We start from the raw sequence: 26,086 nt of genomic DNA on the forward strand, positions 1-26,086 counted from the left end.
ACCTGTACTTGGCTCCAGCCCCATCAGAAAGGCAGAGGTGGCAAGGAACTGTACATTTAAAACATTGTGATGTCATCTCAACACCTAACAGTCTCTTTCATGATGGGAGTTTTGGACTACTGGCTTTTGCATTTTTCTTGCCACTTTGCATCAGGCCTAGTCCCTTCAGTGAAAAAGCACAACATATGGTAGGCTGGTTAAATAGCCTTGAGCGACTAATTGCACCCTTACAACCTGAAAGGCAGGGACGAAGGTTGCTTGTGAAAGAGACAAGCAACATGCGTACCAGATAAGTTAAGAGAGAGCTTTCAAAGCCCATATCAGTCTCCTCACAGTGCAACATGCGCATGCAACTGTCATTTTATGGCCACCTAATAGACACAAAGGCCCTTGTTCACACATAACTTTTAGTCACGCATTTGGTCAGGCCAAACCTCAAATTAACCATGAGTTGCCCCACAGATGATCTAACAAGCCATGGTTTGTTTCTGCAAAGCTCTGTTTGCTTTTCAGAAGCTCTTGCTTTGTGCTTTTATAGCTTAGGGAGCTTCCGGACAGGGTGGCCAAAAAAACCATGGTCAAGGAAGGATGCCAGGTTCACACACCCAATACCTAACTAGGCTCAAAGCAAACCAAGGTTCATAAACCAGTGCTGATTTTCTTTGAGGCTGAATTAAAGCATAAGAATCCAGAAATAATTCTTGTTTTTTGTTTTGAGAAAGATCAAGGCATGTAAGGAAATCAAAACCATGGCTCTTTTGCATTATGCACTGTTCAGCCCTGAGAGAGGAGCTGGGTGTGTGGGGGTGTCTTTTGCAAAAAAAACCACCAGTTTTCAAATAATCCAGAGTTGTGAATGTTAGGTTTGAACATTCCAGCTTTAAACTAGGAAACTTTTTTGAAATGAAATATAAGCTTAAGAGACATTACTCCCCAATGCCTGTTTGGCTTTTCCAGAATAAAAATAATTATTCAGAATTGTTGGGAGTCAAGCATCAACTAGGGGGCTTAGAGGAATGAAGTGTTTTATTACCTGGTGAGCAAGGCTTCATCAGCACCCTTCATAATATTCCCATGTTGAGGAACACCTGCTTTTAAAAAGCTGTGTGGTCAGGCCCATTGCAATCATGCAGTGGAAGAAAAAGGAACTGCGGATGCACACCAGCATGTTGAAACAGCACAGAAAACCTTTAGAAGCGCCTCCACAGGCAACAGAAGAGGCCCTGAAGCACAGGAAATGACATTAGGGTTCCTAGGAAGGTGCCAGCTTCCATTTCCCTCATCATTTCCCCAGCCACACCCTGAGCAGAGAGAACTGGAAGAAGATTTTCACAGACATTTCACGTTCTGGAGCACAACAGGGCAAACTTAGCTGGGCAAACATAGAGGAACCACTCTTGCTTGCTTCCTTGCCTTCCTGAAAAATCTTGCACAATATTGCTAGGGATATCAGAGAATTCGAATGAAAGCAAAAACACGAGTGGAAACTGCCAGTGTTCAGTTATTCATCCCATGTCCAGAACGGAAATCAATTAATACAAGTGGCATTCATGGTTGTGGATCCTTCCAGCCTGCAAATGATAAATAACTGATTACATTCCTCCCCCACCCCACTTTCATGTTGTTTCCTTTGCAATGAAACAAACAAAGTGGAATAACATAACAAGATCAAAATGCATGTAATGACTTTAGCGAGTTATGTAACTCTGCCGCAGCAGACAGCGAGAGCAATAATGCAATATTTGGTGGAAGATGAAAAGCAGCAGAAAAGAAACAGTGTTGCATGCAATAGAGTGTGGAATAAAACCCCCCCACTGCCTTCTCAACATCCCTAGCTATTGCTAAGGGAGATAAGAGACCCATGACACTCCAGCTCTAACCAGTGTGCAGAAAACTGAATTCTGCATGCAGCAATTGGTGCCTTCATAAAGTACCCAGCATATGCTACGAGCTTTGCAAAAACAGAATGAACAGATCTCTGACTGCAGGCACACAGGAGGATAAAGCTAAAAGAAAGCAACGAAGCGCATTAGAAGTGCAATAATTAACCTCCGAGTAGGGAAAAGATCAAAGAAACCACAAAGAACATGAAGAAGAAAAAGGAAGTTTTTAATCATTTCTCAAAAGTGGGACAAAGATGCCAAAGAACATCACAAGAAGGATGCTTATTCCCACAACCACTTTCTCATGGGCTGGGGAGCTGCAGGGAGCAGGCTTTCCCTCGCAGTGACCCAGGAACCGATGATCATGCAAAGAGGACGTCTGCACCCGACAAGCTGCTCAGAGTGGGCCACGGAAGTAATTATGGCTGCCAACCTGGCATGCAATTTAGACCGCACAAATCTCACTGAAGCCAATGCCCACCTTCATCCTGACAGATCCCTTCTCCCCCAACTGCCCAACAGTAATACAGAAGCAAAATGCTTATGAGGAGAGACTGTCCAGCAAACCTGCAACAGATGTATATTTGGCTTTCATTACAGGGAATCTGCCTATACACTTACCCAGAGTTCTGAGATGCAGGAAAGCCAGTGACTCAGAGCTAAATTTAAAACATGCCTCCTTCTTTGTTCAGCTTGTCAGCATCAGGAAATGAATGGGTAGAAGCTTATTAGAGGCTCCAAGAGAGACATTTGTCTGCATTGTGCTCAGATTATGCTTTTAGCCTACAATTCTGCATCTCTCTGTGGCAGTAAAAGCAAGGAGAATGCACACACTTCTTGTTTTTAAGTGGTGCCAGTAGCTCCTCTCTTTTGCTTCAGAGACTGCTACAGAAGACACCCACAGCAGCAGGGTGACAACAGAGAAGAGACAAAAGGACAGGTCACATAATTGGGATATTTGCATGCAAAAGTTACTATACTCCTCATCCTTAACTGGCATGAAATCGCCTCTTAAAGAAACCTGCTAAAGACAAGGACATGGGACCAAGTGACAGAGCATCTAGAATTCTATGATTCTGTGATTCATCTAGGAATCAACCACATTTAAAGTCTAAGCTGTTTGGGACACAACTATTCTGATCAGGAAGTCTTCAGAGACTGACTCCACGTCAACCACTAAGATTCTGTTAAAAGCAACTGAGGAAGGTAAACTGTTCAAGTCATACCATTGGTCCACCTAGCCCAAAATGGTCTATACTGACTGGCAGAGGCTCTCCAGGGTTTCAGACAGGAGGTCTCCCCCCACCCTGGAGATGCTGGGGACTGAACCAGGGTCCTTCCACATGCAAAACCAATGCTCTACCGCTGAACTTTGGCCCTTTCCACAGATGTTGATCGGGGAAATAGTAGGGATCCAGATATACAAAGGGTTTAGCTCAGTGGTGGAGTGCATGCATGGTCTGAAGGCGTCCTCACAGTCTCTCACATCCACACTTTGAAACAAAGAAAAGCCAGGTGGGAGGTGATGGGAAGGCCCTCCACTGGGAAGCCACTGCCAGTCAGAGTACACAATGCTGGATTAGATGAGCAAATAGACGACCCATTACAAGACAGCTTCCCATGGAATACCTGAGTGGTGATTTCAACCCAGACTTGTCAGGGCCAATATTTTATCACATGGGGCTAGGCATGCTCTTCCCATGCACTCTTTTCATCTTACGTCTTCATTAACCTACCTCACAGGGTATTCGTGGGGAAGGGGAGAACCTTGTTCACCATCTTGAGCTCCTTGGAGGAAAAAAGGCAGGACATATATAAACAAAGGAGTGAAATACTGTGCAGAAGACTTCACCAACCAAGCAGACTTCAGACTTTTGGATTACAACTCTCATCTGCCCCAGCCAGCGCAGGGCGTTGTAGTCCAAAATGTCTGGAAGCCACAGAGTAGGCAAAGGCTTTTGCAAAGCATCCCTACAGTGGGAAGACATTGAGTAGCACCCCTCCTTTCCACTGGTCGTTGGCACACACATCTCAAGATTACACTGCAAGAGCCGGGACAGGAGCAGTGCCAACCATGGCACCAAACAGAAATAATATCTCCCAACCATAACTGAAAGAGGGGACATTCCAGCTGAAATCACAGGTGGGATTAAAGCCCCCAAACTTGTTGGTTCTCCCCACCAAAGCACCAAATTGGAAAACATCTAAGTGAAGAGTCACACACAGTCAACACATCTCAATAAGGGTTTGAAGAAGGAAAATGACCTGATGGCAGAAAGCCTCATTAAGTTGCTAAGCAGAAAGCAAATTACTATAATCATCTTGAGCAAGAGAACCATGGGCAGTAGCTATGCCTTTGGATGAGTCAGGACAGTTGCCACAGGAGGGCAACTATGCAACAAAGGAGGGAGTTGGGAAATGCATTAACAGACTCTTTCTGTAACAGGCTATGCAGAAGGCAGATTTTGTGCTCTTGCTTTGAGTGTTTACCTTTCTAAAGGCAGACAAGAGGCTACCTGCCTGAGCAGGTGCCCACCACTTGCTTGCAGAAGTGTGTGTGTGTGTGTGTGTGTGCGCGCACACCTCTCTCTCTCTCCAAAGTAAGATCTCCCAAGCAAAGAAAAACAAGGTAGAAAAATAAACAGTTGACTCTTCCAGAGTGAGCTGGCATAGGAATGACCTTTGGAGCACTACAGTATACATTTGCAGGCTGTTTCCTTCCATTCTTATATCCAGTCACAACAGTGAAACCATATCAGAAATCATATCTCCCTTATCTTTGTAGGACAAATGATGTCTGCATCTCATGCAGGAAGAAGTTTATATTGCAAAAGTTGACCAAATGCAGTTCCCACATAACATGTTTGAAAGCATTTCCTGCTTTTCAATACATCCAGTAATTTTATTTTTTTAAACCTTAAGAGTGAAATTGACAAGTTTAGACAGTTCCATCAATCAAGTGAATGATCAGGGAGAAGGAAAGCAGCTGGGACTAGGAAATCAGAAACAGTAAAACAAAAGCCCAGTTCTCATAAACATAATATGAGGTGGAAAACCTCTGTCTGGTCTGGATTGCTTCACTCTGGAGCAAATATATATACTGCATGAGAGCTATTAGGGTGCTAAATCTATCTTTCTCCTGACATGCTACTTTTTGACATCTAGAAATTCCCCTCTCCCAAAATATGGGAGCCAGCCTTCACCCTCAGTCTAAACTGGCAGGGTACAAAGAAGATCACCACCTCATTGGTCGGTCTCTGAGAAGCAGGTGATAAAAATGAACAGGTTTTTTATCCCTGTGGGCAGGCTTCCACTGAGACACATCCCACCTGTGGCACATGAGTAAAGACAGTAGTTCAGGGCTTGAGCACAGGTCCGACCCTTGGCATCTTCAGGTTAGAAAAGGATCAGGCGGCAGTAGATGTGAAAAGATCCCTCTGCCCAAAACTCTGGAGAGAAGCTGCCAGTCAGAGTAGACAACACTGGACTCAATGGATAAATGGTATAAACAAGTTCTTATTTCCTTAACCATTATTGCAGCATCAACTTTAATAATAAGAAGCTGACTTCTTTGGAAGCAGAGACTAACACAGAATGTATGCATCAGTTTCTGAATATATGATGGGCAGGATTCCTGCATTCCAAGGGGGTTGGACTAGATGACCCTCGGTGTCCCTTCCAGCTCTACAATTCTATGACTCTACATGCATTCGTGGAACTTTCTCATTGGATTTCCCACCACCACCAAGTATTCAGAGTAGCCTATTCTAAGAGGAAACGGTCTGAAACATTTCCAGTTCCTTTTCCTGAAATTGTTTATAAAATGATCCACTAGCCCCTTTTAAAGCTACTGTTTGTTTTGAACCTGGTTTTCTTCTCCTGGGTATCTCCCAGAAGGAAAGCAGTGAATTCCAAGAAGTGTCTCAGCATGGTTAAGAGACTCAGCCTCCAGAAGAGAGCACTAAACATAAATTATCAGTCTGAATAGTGAGGATTGCTGCTGCACACTGCTGGATTTTATTCCAGATTTTTTTCCAAGAAAAAGAACAGAAGATTTCACTCTCTACTCATCATTTTGTCTCTGCTTGGGATCTGGATGTAAGTTCCAGTTTTTAATCCTCCCATCCTCTGGCAGCTCAGGAACAAAATCAGGGTGCCTCTGATTGCCAGATGCTGAGGACACAGACAGAACAGGAGGATATGCCTTGCTTGCCAAATTTCCAAAGTCATCTCTGGTTGACCACAGCTGGGAAAAGCATGCAGGACTACAGTCTATCCAAGATAGCTCTTCTGGGATGTTTTGGCCATTCAGCTTCCTGGTGAATCTAATGAAAGTCCTTAGGACCCACCTTATCAATTCAGGGATCACTTTGTTGGGGGTTAAACTTCCCATTTATACATGCCCTCTTCCAAAAATATAAAAAAGGAAAAATACATCAGAGCAGAGAACACCTGCTGATAACTAGCTGGCCAAAATTACCTGGAAGCTTGCAGAATGGCTTGGAAGCAGCTAATGTTTAACATGGCTCCTTGAGTTACCTCAGTCTAGAAGCTCCAAATGTTCTTCAGTTTTTTTAAAAAAAAAGTTAAAATCCATGCTGCTCAGAATCCTCTGCAGATATGGCGGCACAGTGTAAATGGCTACTTACTTTATGGGGAAAGGGTTTTTTGTTTTTTTGCAATAACGCAAATCTGGGTGTGCCTCAGACTCTAGCAGAGGCCAAAATAACTATTATGTTCTCAGAAGACCAATGTCTGGCAACCTTTATTTATAGAACTACATCTTCTGTTATTTAGGGAAAGTGACCTCACTTCTTTGAGGTTTTTAAATATACAATAACATCTGCAGGATAATCAACTGGGAGGAAAATCCATTCGCCCTCTGTATTTGTTGGCTAAAGGAAGGTGGGCAGTGCAGGAGTTGAGAATGAGCATGGTGGGTTGTTGTTTTTTCTTGGGATCCTGTACTTTCTTTTCAAACACCCACCCACACATGCCACTCCTCCAGAAGAGAAACAAAAAGAAAAATCTGCATTTAATTTTATTTAAAACCAGGGCAAACAATGTTCCCATGCATTTATACAGGAGGCTTGCAAATAGTAACTCATCTGGTCTCCTGTGGACATCAGAGTGAGCCTAAACAAAACAGCTTCTATAAATTGTTTGATTCTTTTCTCGCTCTTTTTGCCCTCCCTTCCAAGCTACTGATATGCCCAGCTAATTCACATACTCAGACAGCAGAAAAGAGCACAGCTTCCTCATACTTGTATAAAGCCCCTGCCACACGTACCAGAATTTATATACTGCATCTCTGGGATGATGCTATTTCCTCTACCGAGCTCCAAACAGAAAGAGATTGAAAGCAAACTTACTTTCATCCACAATCCAATAGCACATAGTTCTGTGCATACAATACCTGGGAGCATTAAGCACCTGGCATAATTAAGGAAAGAACTTGCATGCAAACAAGTCAGACAAACAAGCAGGTTCAATTTAGGGTTTGTGCTTAACTGAATACATGGCTTAGGAGTTCAGTATTCTGCCCACCATGCAACATATTGAAGCTGCATGTCACAAATTAACCAAATCTGACAGGTGCACCTGCAGTGTCACATTTTCCATGTGTTGACAGGAGAAATCTGTACATAAGGTTTCTCTCAGAGGCAGCAGTCACAAATGCAAATGGAATCATCCTTGTTTACTCAAGAGTCTGATGTTTCTCCGTCCTGGAGAAATGAAACACAGGGACACCCAACAGCTGATGCTAAGTGGACAGGGGAAGGGAAAACTACATCCGCTTAAGAAAAGCAATCCTGACATGTGGAAAGCTTAAATTGTCACTCCTACATTGCCGTGAGAAATCACCACCCCTTTTTATTGTTATTTTAAAATGTATTTCTTGCTTGATCCCAAAAGGCTTAGCACAATTCATGTGCACAATATATGAATTAATTTTGAAAACCAATCCCCCCACTGCTCCTGAGTATCTTCAATACTGGATTGTTAACTGTGTGATTTTGTTTTATTTTGCATTTTGTTTTACTGCCATATCTAAAATTATGACCTGCAGTTCTGTTCTTACATACTTCTTTATAACCAGTATACTAATGTTAAGTGCTATACCAGGGGCTCCCAAACTGTGGTCTGTGAGTTTCACTCAGACAGTCCACCACATGTCTGCATTAAAAATTCATACTGATTTTTAATTGTATTTTGAATGATAGAACAGTAGGGTTGGAAGCAACCCAAATAGCCATCTACTCTAACCCCCTGCAACGCAGAAATTGCAGGTAACGAATGCAGGAGTTGCAATCCAGTGGTGAAGGCTCAGCTTGTAAGCCAAGATGCTGCCCCACCCCCTTACCTGTTGGTGGGGTCGATCAGCCCCACCCAGTTCACAAGCAGCAGGACCTCACTGGTCAAGTATGTCCCGTGGAACATGCCAAACTTGCCCACGTGGCAGTAGTGCTGCTGGAAGAGGGCAGGAGGAAAGGAAGGCTGGGGGCAAAGGGCAGCAAAGGCTTTACCACGCAGGGTGCCGAAGCCCCCAGAACAAGACATTTCTCTTCCGACCTCACCCCCCCCCAAAAAAATCTTTTATTTCTTCTATCGTGTTTTATTGCATTACCATCTGAATTCTGTGGAATCATTTGGCATCCAGCAAAACATGCTGCAATTGGCAGAGCAGGGAGAAAAGTGGTCCACCATGACCATCAGCAATCTTCAAGTGGTAAAGGTCGAGGATTCAACCCAGGAAGGACAGAGAATGGGAAGAGCCCAAGCCTGAAACCCTGGAAAGCCACTGCCAGTAGACAAGCCAATGGTCTGAACATGGTACACAGCAGCTTCCTCTGCCCCAATGACCTCACTATCCACACATAAGAAAGCGAGGAAGGCTATCAGGAAGCCAGGTCACCAGACAGCAATGCTCATGACTGAGACACAGCAAGTGACACATGGGATTTAATCCATTTAAAGCAATTCCTGGTTATGCAAATGTGCCTTGAACAGGGGAAGTTCCTGGAGGACTGCGCCCAGCAGCTATGAGTAAGCTTTTCAAAAAGCCCATAAAAGCAACTGGCCCACCAGAATTCTCACTGGCTACATCCCAGACCAACTCATTTTTAAAAAGTATTCAGCAGCAGCACCTGAACGGTGTGCAAACCTTCAACAAGACAGGAACCCACAGCAAGTTGTTGCAGAGTTCTCCATTCCTGAACATTTTTCATCTTAAGCATGTTAGGTGGAATGATTCCTGTTCTGACAGCTGAATTACTCCTGTGAAGCACATTCAAATGAAGCCTGACTCCACAGAGACAAGTAAGCACTAGGCCTGGGCGATGTATTGATACATCTTCCAGGATCAGATTGAGGGCCAGATCATGATAGCGTTTGACCCAGATATTGCAGGTATCTCGCTTGCCAGTCAGCTGGCGCCTTGACTTGCTTCTCCAGCCAAGCGGGCAGATTGCCTACTTCCTCCTGCTCTGCCCGATGCCTTGTGGGGCCAGTGCCCCTTCTTCCTCCCTCCGCATGCTGGCAGCAGCAGGGGTGGTAGCAGTTTCACCCTGGTGCCTCGCAGGACGAGGACCAGTGCTTCTTCCTTTTCAACATCATCATGATGCTCAGCTGGTGATACATCACAATGTTGAGAACCTAGTATCGCCCATCCCTAGTTAGAATGTAAGAGTAGCCCTGCTGAATCAGACCAAAGGCCCCTCTACTGCAGCACCCTGTTCTCACAGTGGCCAAGCAGATGTCCTTTATGGGAAGCCTGCAAGCAGGACCAGAGCTCCCCTCTTGTGGTTTCCAGAAACTGGTATTAGGAATCATGTTACCTCAAACCATGGAGACAGAGCATAGCCATCGTGGCCAGAAGCCACTGATTTAGCTTTCACTTCTCAAGGATGTGAAGGCTAAAGGTAAAGTGAAACAAGACTACTCTACCTGCATAAAATACTCATTCGCAGGCTCACTGGATAGGGGCCTTTACATCTTTTTAAGTCTGCCGTCTCCAATGTTCCTGGAGTTCTGCAGCATTCCGAGTTACTAATTCAGAGGCTCATGTCTTCCAGATTAATCATTTGCGAACACTGCTGCAGAGATGGTGTAGAAAGAATGCAAGCTAGCATATGCTGCTGGGTAGCGTGTGTTGCGGGTTCTTGACACATGTATATCACAAAGCAGCTGTCTGCAACATTTGCTGAGGGGAGGGGAAAGAGGATAACTTCTGGGACCATTTGCTCGAAAGGGACGCATGGGAAGAGAACTCCTCATGTAGGGTTAAGCCAGGGAGCTAGCTCACCCTGTGGAGCTGAGGATTTATGAAACATATGGGCAGACAACTGCTACGCATACTGAGCATCATCCCGCAATGTGTGCTAAGGATTTCAGAGCTGGGCAAAAGTTACATCTGAACAGGTGCCCCTCACCCTTCCAAGACCCACTGAGGAAAGCAGTTCTCAGAAGATTCATTTATTACATCTGTTCACCCTGCATCAGTGTTAGATACTCTGGTATATAATCTAATTGCCAAATAGTACAGTTGCGACAATGGAATGCGCAGGTGCTTTTCTGCAGTGGGGTATTATTATTATTATTATTATTATTGCTCATCTCACTTCTATGCCACTTTATATTTTGAAGAACAAATCTCAAAGTGGTTTGCAGCACGTTTAAACATCAAATAAAACAATCCAGTACAGTTGTATCTCGGGTTACATACGCTTCAGGTTACATACACTTCAGGTTACAGGCTCCACTTACCCAGAAATAGTGCTTCAGGTTAAGAACTTTGCTTCAGGATGAGAACAGAAAACGTGCTCCGGTGGCAGCAGGAGGCCCCATTAGCTAAAGTGGTGCTTCAGGTTAAGAACAGTTTCAGGTTAAGTACAGACCTCCGGAACGAATTAAGTACTTAACCCGAGGTACCACTGTACATTGGAAAGAAAGCAGAAAACTGCAAGCTGCAACACTGTGAGAACTGCTTATTTTCCTTTAAGAACTGGTGCTTGGGGTTGCTTGCCAATCTTTCTCTCCCCATCCCTTTTCCCTTTTGTGCCATGTCTTTTGCCATGGTCAATAACATGCACCCTTAAGATGCCCTCCTTGATATTTGAAGGGCCGCCTCCCCTCTGTGAAATTAGGCTTGGAAGAAGCATTATATCATACTCAACAAAACTGGCCACAATTTGTTGACAGCTTTGTAAATGCGTCCATCTGCCCAAAGGGACTCTTCTACGAAAAAAGGCTGTCTTATTTTAATTTGCTGCTGTATGAACAGTTTTGGCAGATTAAAAAATGCTCTAAATAAATAAATAAGAGGCTTTGGTGCCAATTAATTGGCTGAATTTGCACTACAACCTCGCAGTGACATTATAGCCTCACAACAACCCTTTGAAGCTGGTCAAGCCAAGTTACTGCCTTTCCCCAAAGCATGTGAGCTTTAAAGTTTGGGGCAGCAGTGGCGGTGGTAAGATTTGAACCAACATTCCTCTTAACACTACAGTATAGTCATTCTTGTGTGGCCTGAAGTTCCAGATTCTTTATACAGCTGTTTGCAATGTGAACACTCACACAAACACACATGTGCAAACGCAGACACAGAGCTTCTGGAAGCTGCCACAGTAGCAGACAGATCCTTTCAGAGGCGACAGGAAGGGAGGTTGAAAGAAAGGTAGCATAACCGCCTTTCATATGAACACCTCGGCTCCTGTAAAGGAAATTAAATGCTCAGTTGAATCCACAGCCAGAATGCAGCAAAATGAAAACTCTGCACTTCCTGCACCTTGGCTTACAGCTACATTCACAATTCCAGAGAGAAGGAGCGAGGAAGAGAGAGAGGAGGAGGAGGAGGAGGAGGAGGAGGAGGAGGAGCAGTGGGGGGGGAGGACTGGGAGGTTCTACAGTTCTGCAATTCTAGCGCCCAACGTACCCCAGGTGCAAATGAGGTCACATCCACACCAAACATTTAAAACACATGGCTTTCCCCAAAGAATCCTGGGACCTGTAATTTGTTGGAAACTGTGGCTTTGTGGGGGTAAACTCAAGTTCCCAGCCATAAGCTCTAAAATATATGGTGTGGGTCTGAGCAGAAAACACAAAATTTTTGCAAGGGGGTATTTCATGTTGAAGTCAGGTGGTTGTGTCCTCCAAAATGAAGTCAGTGGCCCTTTTAAAGCCCGCTCATTGACAGATAACTGACTAATGGGACAATCTGAATCTTCTTTATAATTACAAGTTTTCCATAGGCTCTCTTAAAAACACCAAGAAGACAGGAATAGGTTTTCAGCCTTAGCTGCATTTTACAGTATCCTCTGATATTCCACATCTGATTTTTGTCAATAAGGAATGAGGAACTGCATAGGACCACTATTTTTTGCCACAAGGACCATGTCTCCCAATATTAACCATCCCAGACTCTGTTCATCATCTGAGGGCCTTCTTCATGTGCCTCCTCGTGAGCTCCAGAGGGTGGCAGCATGAGAACGGGCCTTCTCTGCGGTGGCTCCCCAGGGAAGTTCGCCTGGCATCTTTATTATATATATTTTAGGTGCCAGGCAAAAACATTCCTCTTTAACCATGCCTTGGGCTTATTAATATTCTACAACTTTTCAAATATGTCTGTGGGAAGTGGGGGTTATTGTTTTGCTGTTTTGCTTTTAATTATTTACTTGCTTTTATTCTCTGCTTTATTCTGTCAACCACCATGAGATCTTACGACAAAGGGTGGTATATAAAGCTAATAAATAAATAAAAAATACCTGAGATGGTATATTTCAAATGCTATGTTCAGCTCCCAGTCTTCATACATGGGGCTCCCATGCAGCCTGCCTGCCCTCCAACCCATACCTCAGTTACGGATCACTGGTTAGCTGAACTTTAAAGAAGCATCCCACTTTAAACAGCCATGGCTTTTCCCCACCCAAAGAATCCTAGGAGTTGTAGTTTATTAAGTGCGCTGAGAGTTGTTAGGAGACTCCTATTCCCCTCACAAAGCTACAATTCCTTGAGTTCCCTGGGAAAAAGGATTGATCATTAAAATTATCTGGAAACTGTAGCTCTGCGAGAGGAATAGGAGCCTCAGCACCCTCAATGAACTACAGCTCCCAGAATTCTTTGTGGGACGCCATGATACTGCTTTAACGGTATAGTGCAGAGGGGGCTATAGAACTGCTGTAGGAATCTGACAAGCATCCTTGGAATTATGCACATCATTCACTATGCACAATCATTCCTAAACCAATGCTTCAATGCAGTAATGGCTCCTCCATCTGTTAATAGCAAAGCAGTACTGGGCGGAATCCTGTCAGCTTTCATTTGCAAGTTTAATTTATACATGAGAATGGAGAACAAGATTTCAGCCTCCAGACTTAATCTAAAAGCTTTGTTACAAGTAGCAGCATCCCTGGCTCCATTCTAAAAGATCCATCTGAGATCCAAAAGTCCCATGCTGTACCGACTAAGCCTCTCCACTGAGTAAATGGAGTAATCCCCTGAGCACAGAGAGGAAACCAGTTATGTCTTGACATACAGAGAGCTATAGAAGCCCCAAGATCAGGGATAGAGGAATCTTTGGCCCTCCAGATGTTACTGGACTCCAACACCCAACTGCCTCAGACAGTATGTCCAATGGACTCAAGGATTATTGGAACTGTAATCCCAACATCTGAAGAGCCACAGGTTCCACATCCTTGCCCACGATTATAGGCTTGAGTTTCTCTGATGTTGTTTTCCTTGAGGCAAAGTCTCTGTACTGAAACTTTTAAGTTTCTCTGCACTGAATTCTCTGCAGTCCTAATATCTATGGTGACCTTTGCTTTTATACTGACAATTCTCTTGGTGTGTTATTTCAAATGCGAGAAAACACATCTGATTCTTGCCTCCAAAATGTTAAAAACCTGTGACATCTATTGCACTTAATAGCCTTTATCTGCAGAAAAGAGGAAGAAAAGCCCACAAAAAAACAACAGGAAGCTGAGTTTGGGTTGCACATCCACATTCCACTGGGATTATGCAAGATATAACAGCAACTTGATCTTGTAATTCAGTGGTGTTTGCTTGGGGATATATAAATAATACTCTGGAGTTGGGGAGAGTAAAGAATGAAAGTTCTAAAACACAGGTAGCAAATTTCCCAGAGGACTTTTCAACCTGCTGTAAAGAATGCTTAATTTCATATTTCAATGTTTTGATATACAGCCCCATCAGCTCAGGACCCGAAACGAACTAGTTTTTATCTTCATCACAAGCTCAGCATCTAACCTTAAGTGTATAATGTCTCTGAAACTGTGCCAGTTTTGGCATTTGACAGGAAAGCCAGAGATGCTTTCAATGCCTTCTTAAAACTGGGGGACGGGGTGGAGAGATAGAGACGCCAGTCTGAGAAATTGTCTAGCACACAGATCTGTCTTTGCTAATAGAACAGTCATCTTGGAGCTAGGGTGTGGCTGCGCATTCTCTCCAATGAAAAAGCACTACTACCGTTCTCAAAAGATAATAATGAATCAATGATGCTTCTGAGCTGCTAAGTGAAAATCAGAAGGGTCACCACCACATGGATGCCCAGGAGTGCTTCCCTATGCAGCAGTAAAGGCTCAACAAAGCAAGTATCTACTGGAGTCACTGCCCCAGGGAGCCTTGAGCAGCCAGACCCACTGCAAGCCAATTCATCTTAATGAATCAGCCCATTCAGAGAAGACTTTTTCTGGCAGAAGTGCAGTTATCTCCAAATGAGGGGCCCCATGGCAGGAGCAGAAACCCCCAGTTTGAGGAAGAAGTTGAGACAAAGCATGCTGGGGTGAGGGCTTCTCAATTTTTTTAAAAAGTGTGCTTTAGTTTAATAAGAGCCACATGTGCTTTGAGAGGAAAGGGATGCAAGGAGGCTTCCCAGGATGTGCATCTTCATTGCAGCCAAGCTTCAGCCTGGAGGCTAAACCTTCCTTTCCTCTCCTCCTGCTGTGTCAGTTCAGTGGGAGGTTATTTGTCAGAGGGAATATATACCCCCTCCTCCAATTACTGGTGGAGAAGGCATGATTGGCTTCGGGGGGGGGCGTCCTTCGGTTATGCCACAAACTGCCCCCCAGCAACCCCTCCAAAAAAGGTTGATGAGGTGTGTGGTGCCTTCCAGCAAGGAATGTGGATATCAGGGCGTGATAGTAAAATAGGACCCTGTGAAGGAATGGATGGGGGGAAAGAGCAACAAAGAAAATCAAGTTGTGGTGCGTGCAAAAGAAGAAATTTTCCTCCCCCACTCATAGCATTAGGACTTGTGGACATCCCATGAAGCTGAATGTTGGAAGGTTCAGGACAGGTGAAAGGAAGTCCTTCTCCGTGCAGTGCGTGGCAGAACTGTGGAACTCCCTCCCACAGGAAGCAGTGAGGGCCACCAACTTGGGTGGCTTTAAAGGGGGATTTAAATAAATTCACGGAGGAGAAGGCTATTAATGGCTACTTGCTTAGTGGCTTTGTTCTCCCTCCGCTGTTGTTTGAACTGCTGTTGCACGGAGGTCCTCCATGTTTGCTTTCCATAGGGATCTGGCTGGCCACTATGAGAACAGGACGCTGGACTAGTTTAGATGGATCCAGCAAGACATTTATGTTCTAATGGATTTGCTATACACACACACACACACAAAAAAAAAATAGATTTAAGATTTGACTTTACAAAAAACTGTTATAGTCGCAAGTATTAACACAAAAGGTTTGATGCATCCCTAGCGGAAGAGGAGAGGCATGATGTTAAAAGAGAGGTGGCAGCAGTTTCATGTCCACACTTTTGCAGGGGCAGAGGCAGCACTTTTGGAGTTGCAGGGGAGGCAAGGAAGGAGGGGGGCAAGAAGGTAGACAGAGGGTATTTCAGGTTTATGGTACAGCAACCACTAAGTCATATTGCAGCACAAGTACCAGAGTTGTTTGTGTTATCTGCATGCCACCTTTTGCCCTGACTGGAACGCAAGAAGGTTTACACCAATTAATTAATTAATTAATTAAAACTTACTAGTTAAAAAAAACTAATCTATTAAAATCCTGATAATAAAAACAGCATGGCACTGTTAAAAGCCCTTTCCTTTTTTTAAAAAAAAAAATGCAGTCAGTTCCCAAGAGCCTGATAGAATGAAACAGGCTTTACCTGTCAGCAGAAGGACAACAAGGAGGGAGCCAGTCTAGCTTCTCTAGAAAGGGAGTTGCGAAGTCTGGGAGCAGCCACCAAGAAGGCCCTCTCTCACGTCCTTACCAAGTGGGTCTCTGAGGGTGGTGGGACTGAGAGATGGTTCTTCCCTGAAGATCCCAGAGCCTGGGCAGGTTTGTATGGGAGAAAATGGTCCTTCAGACAGCCTGCACCTAATGGCTTTATAGGTACAGTGGTGCCTCGCAAGATGAAAATAATCCGTTCCGCGAGTCTCTTCGTCTAGCGGTTTTTTCGTCTTGCGCAGCATCCCTATTAGCGGCTTAGCGCTATTAGCGGCTTAGAAAGGGGGGGAGGGGAAAAACTCGCAAGACGTTTTCGTCTTGCGAAGCAAGCCCATAGGGAAATTCGTCTTGTGAAGCGCCTCGAAAAACGGAAAACCCTTTCATCTAGCGGGTTTTTCGTCTTGCGAGGCATTCGTCTTGCGGGGCACCACTGTATTAACCAGCAGTTAGAATTGCACTTGGAAACAGGCTGGGAGCCAGTGGATCTGCTGTAACAAGGGAGTCGTATAAGCTCCCAGTCACCAATTTGGCAGCAGCTGTTTGAGCCAGCTGGAGTTTCTAAGCTCTTTTCCAAAGGCAGCCCCATGCAGAATCCATGACAGTAATCCAAACCGGATGCAAGGAAGGCGTGTGCCACTGTGTCAAGAGTTTTTGCAAACGCTGCCAAGTTCTTTTGTCAGTGACTTGCTCCCAATAATACAAACAGCCTTTTAAAAAGAAGATGACCAGCAAACCAAACTTGGGGATCCAGATGAAATGTCTCAATCAGCATTGGTCACATCTGTTGTGATCAACACATTCAAGGCATTGTTACACCACTTTAACAGTTACAAGACTTCCTCCAAGTCTCTCGGGAACTGTAGCGTGTTAATGGTGCTAAGCATAGGTAGCTGCATAAGGGGTCTCCTAACAACTCTTGGCGCCCCTCAAGGTACTACTACAGTTCTCAGGATTCTTTCGGGAGCAGCCATGACTGTTAGTGGAATAAATGGTGTTTCTGTGTGCTCTGGCACTTGTCATGGTGTCCTGTTGCACCAGAAGCAGTTTAGTCCTGCTGGCCACATGACCCAGAAAGCTGTCTGCGGACAAACACCAGCTTCTTCAGCCTGAAGCGATATGAGTGCCACAACCCCATAGTCGCCTTTGACTGGACTTAACCGTCCAGTGGTCCTTTACCTTTTACCTAAAGTGAAATATGAGGTTTTTTAAAGGTATGCTGTGGATGAGACCATTATCACAAAGAACTCAGGTGTGATGCTGAAATTAGTTCCTTAATACCACAGAAATTCAAAACACAACACAATTAGAAAACTTGTTTGTTTGTTTCTAAAGTGAAGTCTTATATGTCCCTGAGCCCCAAAGCAAGTTTCTGTGTGCCTCCATGGCCTGCCCCCTTTGAAATCCACAACATTCCCCCCCCCACACAACCCAGTTCACAACAGTCATAAATGTGTGCTAACCTCAGATAACAACAGCAACGAACTTGGGGTGACACCAACAAATTAGAAACTTCAGCATAGTAAGACTACACCTGTTTTCACACCACATTTGAGGCACATTATTTCCCCAACAGAATCCTGTGAACTGTAGGTGGTTTTTCTTTTAAGGTAAAGGTAAAGGGACCCCTGACCATTAGGTCCAGTCGTGACCGACTCTGGGGTTGTGGCGCTCATCTCGCTTTACTGGCCGAGGGAGCCGGCGTACAGCTTCCAGGTCATGTGGCCAGCATGACTAAGCTGCTTCTGGCGAACCAGAGCAGCGCACAGAAACGCCATTTACCTTCCCGCCGGAGCGGTACCTATTTATCTACTTACACTTTGACATGCTTTCGAACTGCTAGGTTGGCAGGAGCAGGGACCGAGCAACGGGAGCTCACCCCGTCGCGGGGATTTGAACCGCCGACCTTCCGATTGGCAAGTCCTAGGCTCTGTGGTTTCACCCACAGCGCCACCTGCGTATCGGCAAGCACTAGCTCTGTGACTTAACCCACAGCGCCACCCGCGTCCCTGGTTTTTCTTTTAAAGGCTGCTGCAAAATGCAGTTCCACAATGGTTAAATTGCGGTTCCCAGGACCGGGGGGAGGGGAAGTTTGCATCAAATATGCTTTAAGTCTATGGTGTGTACATGGCCAAAGCATGGAACAAGGCATGTTGAAAATACCTGATGTCCACTTGAGGATTACAGCAGCACGTGTTTTGATGCCAAGGCACACACGAGGGCAGGGCTTTCCCGTCAGAAATGATAGGTAAGTCAAGTCAAGAGAAAGTACATCCATTTCTCTGGGGGACATACCTGCCTATTCGCAAGTGGGGGCCTTTGATCAAGTGTGGCACACGAAGGGAAGCGAAGGGGAGATCCCAAGAATCAAACCAGGCATTTGAAACTCAAAGGGTGCTCTGGCTGAAGCTGAAGAAGGGAAGAGGAAGGCGAGGAGGCCCCTGACAGACACTCTGCCTCTCTCTGCACAGCCTGGAAATGGAGCAGCTGCGAAGTGCATTGCAATACTCTTCCCCATTCAGCACTTCCCCCAGGGAATATGGAGCCACTTGCAAGTTGAAATGGGGGAAGAAGCAGAAGAAAGGCGAGTTTTGGAATGTGTCTCTCACACACAAAGATTGGTGAACATAGGAAAAGTCAATGAGTCACACAGCTCAGTCCAGTTAGTCACTGGGACATGTGAAAGGTCTGCAATTCACTCAGAAAGGTCTGCAGCTCACACCCACCCCCTTGAATGGCAGCAGGCGGAAGGCCACATGCAGCCAGGCAGTTTGGCGTGCCCACGTGGAAACTCTTACCAGCTTTTATGCTTTTATGTCCGTTGAACAGAGGGCCCCAAAATTAACCTTACAGCCAGCATTTGCCCTGTGCACTACATTTCTCAGTGGTAGAACCAAGCAGGTTGGAAAGGCAGAGGTACCACCTGCCTATGGCTGGAAGCAGGGCAGCTTGTAACTTTCCACTCACCTGAGAATCAGCAGCAAGCGAATCAGAAGCAAGAGTCCAGTGTGCTAAGCTATGTGATGCTACAAGAGGCTCTCTCTCCCACTCCCTCTCTGTCTAGTGTAGCCTCCACTGGGCTGCTGTAAGAGTGAGATGAGTAGCCACCCATGCAGGTCTTGCAAAGGGTGGGGCCAAGGAGCCAGCTGCAGAAGAAAGGGGGAGGGCAAGAGCAGGCGCTCACATCTGCACCAGTTCTTTAAAACACATTCTTCCACCTCCCCCAAAGAACCTGCAATGCTAAGAGCTCTGTCTGGTAGCCTGTCACGGCTAGTGGAAATGTGTGCTGTGGGAGTGCCCATAAAGAACAGCAGATAACCTGGGGGGAAATGAGGGGCGGGGGCGAGTGAGCTCCTCTCCCAACACACTTCATGCTGCTTCACATGCACTTAGTACTGAACATGCAACCCACATGGAAGTGGTCACGAGCAATGAGCATCCACACTAGTTTTCCATTGCATAGATGGGAACTAGGAAACAACGCCCCCCCCCCTTTTCTCAAGCACGTGCTACAAGTTTGGTAGTCTGAAAGGCCCTTTTGGAAAGGGACGTACAGACACTCCCGGCATGTTCCCAGGGCCCTTGCAAACGGCAGTCTTGCAGAGGAAGCGCGTTAGGACACAGGAAGCGCTGACTTGGTCTACGGGCCCATTTGGTCAAAGTATCCAGAGGTAGACTGCCCCTAAACATGGAAGCCCCGCGCAGCCACCGCAAATAATTGCCGGCGACTGACCAACCACCCGCTTCCGGCACTAATTTCTCTTACTCCCACGCGCCCTTTCAAAGCCATCGAGCTTAGAGGCCCCGTTGCATATTACAGCAGTCCTGGTCAGTCCGTCTCTCTCTCTCTCTCTCTCTCTCTCTCTCTCACTGAGGAGCATTTTTCCCTTCTGGGGAAAGCATGACCGCCGCCGCCCCAACCAACCCAAGGATCAAGAGTGCTTTGGCGGCATTACCTTGGAGAATTTCTCTTTGGAGCAAGCGCGCTTGGCGCCCCAAGCCCCCTGCCCTGCAGCAGCCCCCTGGAAGAGTCCGGAGAGCACCCCACCCCCGCCTACAGCAGGCCATCCTCCCAGCTGGCCTCGCTCTTGCTGCCCAGTCCGGCCTCCTGGCCAGTGGCCCGAAGGAAGCAGGGCGGGCGAAGCCCCCACAAGCTGAGGCAGGCGCCACTAATAAAGGCACGTGCGCTTCGCTTGCGGGAGGTGGGGCGGAAAGGCTCCCCAAGTTCTGCCAGAATCGGCCGGCGGGAAAGTTGCAGCGCCAAAGGAGCCCCCGAGCGCGACCCCACCCCCGGCCTCGCTCGCTCGCGGGGACACTCACAGTTGCGCGTTACGCTCTCCGACTGCCTCTCTCGCTCGCGCTCTGCTCTCCGACTGGCACCGCGGGCGCTTCTCAGCTCCCTAGACACCTCCCCAGCCCAGGAGCATCGCTCGGCCCTCCCGCTCCCCCACCCGCTCTTCAAGCGCCGGGGCCCGCCCCTCAGCCGAGGAAGGATTGGGCCGAGCGCCCGCACATCAAGGCCGATCCGGGAGGCGATTCGGTGGCAAGGAATGTCTCTTACTCTCCAGAGGCGGGGATTGGAGGGAGGCTTGCCCGCCCAGGTAGAATTCGTGGTTGCTCAACTCTTAGCGGTGACTCCGAAGCTGAGGGAGCCGAGCCCGGATGAGTTAGTTTCACGGACTGACCCCTTGGGAATCATCAGGCGCTGCAAACAATATATGCTAAATGCAATTGCACGTTAAAATGAGGCATGATTTTAAAATGAAACACACTTTAAGTATTTCTGTCACAAGGAAGTTTTCCCTGTATGTCTCCTGTATCTATGTTCTCATGCATATGGTGCATATTTGCCGTTTGCAGCTGTTTATAGGGGTCTGTGTGGCGTGTGAAACAAACATGGGATATGTGTGCATGAGATGCACATGACTGCTAAACTGGATTTTTTATTTAATCCCACTGCACATGGGATGTCAGCACTATGGGCTTTTCTGGGGTAGTACAGGGCCTTTTACAGTCTGGCCTGAAAGAACAGAACCAACAGCAGCTCGCTGTGACTTGTTTGCAAAGCATTTTGAGGACAAAGTCATTTGCATCCCCCTGGAACTTGACCCTGCTGTTACAGCAGATGAATATCAAGGGCGTCCAGAGCACAGGACTAGTTATGTTGGATGAGTTTCCTTTAGTAAGGCTCAAGGATGTGGACAAGGTGCTCGGATCAGTCAGGGAGACCACTTGTACCCTGGAAACTACATTCCATAACCTCTCCCACACTGCCATTTCAATATTATAACATAACACCAAACAAAACAAAAGGTTGGTACCAAAGCAAGGTAGAAACATGACGTCTTGAACTGAGGCAATTCTATTACAGCAGGCAGGTTTCATATGGCATAGACCTGCCCATACACATAGGGTTCAGAAACTAAACCGGAAGCAAAAAATGCTTTGGTATGACATTGGACCAGCAGAGCTGGGACACCCATGAGGCAAGGTGAAGCAGCCACCTCAGGCAGTTCCCCCACAGGTGCCCTGCCTGCCACACCACAGAGTGGAACAGCATTGTTTGTTGATCTCCCCTGTCTTGCAGAACTATCAGTAGTTTGTGGGTTAAAGCTTTAGGTTTATGCAATTAGATTAGATGAGTGGGGAGTGCCTGGTATTGCCTGGGGAATCTGTAGAAACCAAAAAATATTGCAATTTTCAAATGGCCAGTGCAATTTGTGAGTTTGGGCCCATCATGCTGAAAGCATGAAGTCATGCCAAGGTCTCATTTTGGTTCACCATTTTGAACCAAATGACACCTGGCACCCTAATGTCAATGGAGACTACCACCCCCACTTTGGGAACCTTCATAACAAGTTTTGTGATTATACCTTGGGAGGCAGCCAAACCTATGCCACAAAATGGGCAAAGTCACACCAAAGTGATGTTTTGGTACACCATCTTGATTCAAAATGGTGCCTGGCACCCAAATGGCAAACAAAAACCGCTACCACCACCTCAGGGACCCTCATGGCAAGTTTGGTGACAATATCTCAAGAGGCGTCCAAACCCATAAGGAACAGAGGGACAGGCAGACAGACAGACAATCCATTTTCTAAAATATAGAATAGATTAAAGCACACTCCCCTTCATGGATCACTGCCTTGCCGTGGCGAAGGGGCTTGAAGAACTCAGAGAAGCTATGAGCTATGCTGTGCAGGGCACCCAAGATGAACAGGTCATAGTGGAGAGTTTTGACCAAACGTGATACACTTGGAGGAGGAACCGGCAAGCCACTCCAGTATCCCTGCCAAGAAAATTCCATGGACAAAGACAACAGGCATATAAAAGTTATGACGCTGGAAGATGAGCCCCTCAGGTCAGAAGGCGTCCAACATGCTACTGGGGAAGAGTGGAGGGCAAGTACAAGTAGATCCAGAGCTGAGGAAGCGGCTGGGCCAAAGCCGAAAGGACGCTCAGTTGCGGATATGCCTGGAAGCGAAAGGAAAGTCCAATGCTGTAAAGAAAAATATTGCATAGGAACCTGGAATGTAAGAACCATGAACCTGGGTAAGTTGGATGTGGTCAAAAATGAGATGGCAAGAATAAATATTGACATCCTGTGCATCAGTGAACTAAAATGGACGGGAATGGGTGAATTCAGTTCGGATGACCATCATATCTACTACTGTGGGCAAGAAACCCGTAAAAGAAATGGAGTGGCCCTCATAGGCAACAAAAGAGTGGCGAAAGCTGTACTGGGATGCAATCTCAAAAATGATAGAATGATCTCGATACGAATCCAAGGCAGACCTTTTAACATCACAGTAATCCAAGTTTATGCACCAACTACTGGTGCTGAAGAAACTGAAATTGACCAATTCTATGAAGACTTACAACACCTTATAGAAGTGACACCAAAGAAGGATGTTCTCCTCATTATAGGGGATTGGAATGCTAAAGTAGGGAGTCAAGAGATAAAAGGAACAACTGGCAAGTTTGGCCTTGGAGATCAAAACGAAGCAGGGCAAAGGCTAATAGAGTTCTGTCAAGAGAACATTAGCTGGTCATCACAAACACGCTTTTCCAACAACACAAGAGACGACTCTACACATGGACATCACCAGATGGGCAGCATCAAAATCAGGTTGATTATATTCTCTGCAGCCAAAGATGGAGAAGCTCTATACAGTCAGCAAAAACAAGACCTGGAGCTGACTGTGGCTCAGATCATCAGCTTCTTATAGCAAAATTCAAGCTTAAACTGAAGAAAGTAGGAAAAACCACTGGGCCGGTAAGATACAATCTAAATCAAATCCCTTATGAATACACAGTGGAAGTGAGGAACAGGTTTAAGGATTTAGATTTGGTGGACAGAGTGCCTGAAGAACTATGGATGGAGGTTCGCAACATTATACAGGAGGCAGCAACGAAAACCATCCCAATGAAAAGGAAATGCAAGAAAGCAAAGTGGCTGTCCAATGAGGCCTTACAAATAGCGGGGGAGAGAAGGCAAGCAAAATGTGAGGGAGATAGTGAAAGATACAGGAAATTGAATGCAGATTTCCAAAGAATAGCAAGGAGAGACAAGAAGGCCTTCTTAAACGAGCAATGCAAAGAAATAGAGGAAAGCAATAGAATGGGAAGAACCAGAGATCTGTTCAAGAAAATTGGAGATATGAAAGGAACATTTCATACAAAGATTACCATAATAAAGGACAAAAGTGGAAAGGACCTAACAGAAGCAGAGGACATCAAGAAGAGGTGGCAAGAATACACAGAGGAATTATACCAGAAAGATATAGATTTCTCGTATACCCCAGATAGTATGGTTGCTGACCTTGAGCCAGACATCCTGGAGAGTGAAGTCAAATGGGCCTTAGAAAGCACTGCAAATAACAAGGCCAGTGGAAGTGATGGTATTCCAGCTGAACTATTTAAAATTTTAAAAGATGATGCTGTTAAGGTGCTACACTCAATATGCCAGCAAGTTTGGAAAACTCAGCAGTGGCCAGAAGATTGGAGAAGATCAGTCTACATCCCAATCCCAAAGAAGGGCAGTGGCAAAGAATGCTCCAACTGCCGCACAATTGCACTCATTTCACACGCTAGCAAGGTTATGCTTAAAATCTACAAGGAAGGCTCAAGCAGTATGTGGACCGAGAACTCCCAGAAGTGCAAGCTGGATTTAGAAGGGGCAGAGGAACCAGAGACCAAATTGCAAACATGCGCTGGATTATGGAGAAAGCTAGAGAGTTCCAGAAAGACACCTACTTCTGCTTCATTGACTATGCAAAAGCCTTTGACTGTGTCGACCACGGCAAACTATGGCAAGTTCTTAAAGAAATGGGAGTGCCTGATCACCTCATCTGTCTCCTGAGAAATCTCTATGTGGGACAAGAAGCTACAGTTAGAACTGGATATGGAACAACTGATTGGTTCAAAATTGGGAAAGGAGTACGACAAGGCTGTATTTTGTCTCCCTGCTTATTTAACTTATATGCAGAACTCATCGTGCAAAAGGCTAGGCTGGATGAATCCCTAGCTGGAATTAAGATCGCCGGAAGAAATATCAACAACCTCAGATATGCAGATGACACAACCTTGATGGCAGAAAGTGAGGAGGAATTAAAGAACCTTTTATTGAGGGTGAAAGAGGAGAGCGCAAAATATGGTCTGAAGCTCTACATCAAGAAAACGAAGATCATGGCCACTGGTCCCATCACCTCCTGGCAAATAGAAGGGGAAGAAATGGAGGCAGTGAGAGATTTTACTTTCTTGGGCTCCATGATCACTGCAGATGGTGACAGCAGCCACGAAATTAAAAAACGCCTGCTTCTTGGGAGAAAAGCAATGAGAAACTTAGCATCTTAAAAAGCAGAGACATCACCTTGCCAACAAAGGTTATAGTTAAAGCTTTGGTTAAAGCTATGGTTTTCCCAGTAGTGATGTATGGAAGTGAGAGCTGGACCATAAAGAAGGCTGATCGCCGAAGAATTGATGCTTTTGAATTATGGTGCTGGAGGAGACTCTTGAGAGTCCCATGAACTGCAAGAAGATCAAACCTATCCATTCTTAAGGAAATCAGCCCTGAGTGCTCACTGGAAGGACAGATCCTGAAGCTGAGGCTCCAGTACTTTGGCCACCTCATGAGAAGAGAAGACTCCCTGGAGAAGACCCTGATGTTGGGAAAGATGGAGGGCACAAGGAGAAGGGGACGACAGAGGACGAGATGGTTGGATAGTGTTTTCGAGGTTACCAGCATGAGTTTGACCAAACTGCGGGAGGCAGTGGAGGACAGAGGTGCCTGGCGTGCTCTGGTCCATGGGGTCACGAAGAGTCGGACACGACTAAATGACTAAACAACAACAACAAAAGCACACTCTCACTCCTGGCACAACAAGTTGACTATGTGTGTGCTTTTTGCAGTTTGGAAAGCGTTGGAGAAATGCACTGGGGACTGTGGGATGAATGAATAATGGAAAGATGTTTAAACACCACACAAGAAAATCAGGATGAGCATAGGATGAATACTCACTGTCATAAAACTGCCTTGTAAACGAATCAGAAGAAATGACATCACATCAACTTTGTGCAAGCAAATCACAATGAATGCAGAATAAAGTTTTAATAGACTGTGGTGATGTTGTTTGCTGTTTCTGCTGCTCTTAGGCAGTACAGTGGTACCTCGGGTTACAGAAGCTTCAGGTTATGTACGCTTCAGGTTACATACTCCGCTAACCCAGAAATAGTGCTTCAGGTTAAGAACTTTGCTTCAGGTTGAGCAGAAATCGTGCTCTGGTGGCACGGCAGCAGCAGGAGGCCCCATTAGCTAAAGTGGTGCTTCAAGTTAAGAACAGTTTCAGGTTAAGAACGGACCTCCGGAATGAATTAAGTTCTTAACCTGAGGTACCACTGTAGATGGGTACTGCAAAAAGAACTGCAAGTGTTTTTGTGGGAGTGTGTTTATATTAGAATGTATTTTTTACTTATGCTTATGATTTAAATACATTGTAACTCACTAGGATACC

The 26,086-nt window shown here is 45.7% G+C and overlaps 1 protein-coding gene across 3 annotated transcripts in view; it reads right to left on the reverse strand.

Moving 5' to 3' along the window:
• Nucleotides 1-20,524, reverse strand: part of PLS3 (plastin 3) — a 62,319-nt gene extending 41,795 nt beyond the window's left edge. The window contains exon 1 of one of the 3 annotated variants that reach the window (XM_081846768.1): nt 20,394-20,524. The gene's annotated coding sequence lies outside the window, so the exon portion shown is untranslated. Of the gene's footprint in view, nt 1-19,040; nt 19,062-20,393 lie in introns of those variants that run through there. The other 2 variants (XM_081846769.1, XM_081846771.1) reach the window with 2 other exon arrangements.
• Nucleotides 20,525-26,086: the final 5,562 nt, after the last annotated feature.

The sequence above is a fragment of the Podarcis erhardii genome (genome assembly GCF_964252035.2).
Source record: "Podarcis erhardii genome assembly, chromosome: Z".
Classification (NCBI taxonomy): Eukaryota; Metazoa; Chordata; class Lepidosauria; order Squamata; family Lacertidae; genus Podarcis; species Podarcis erhardii.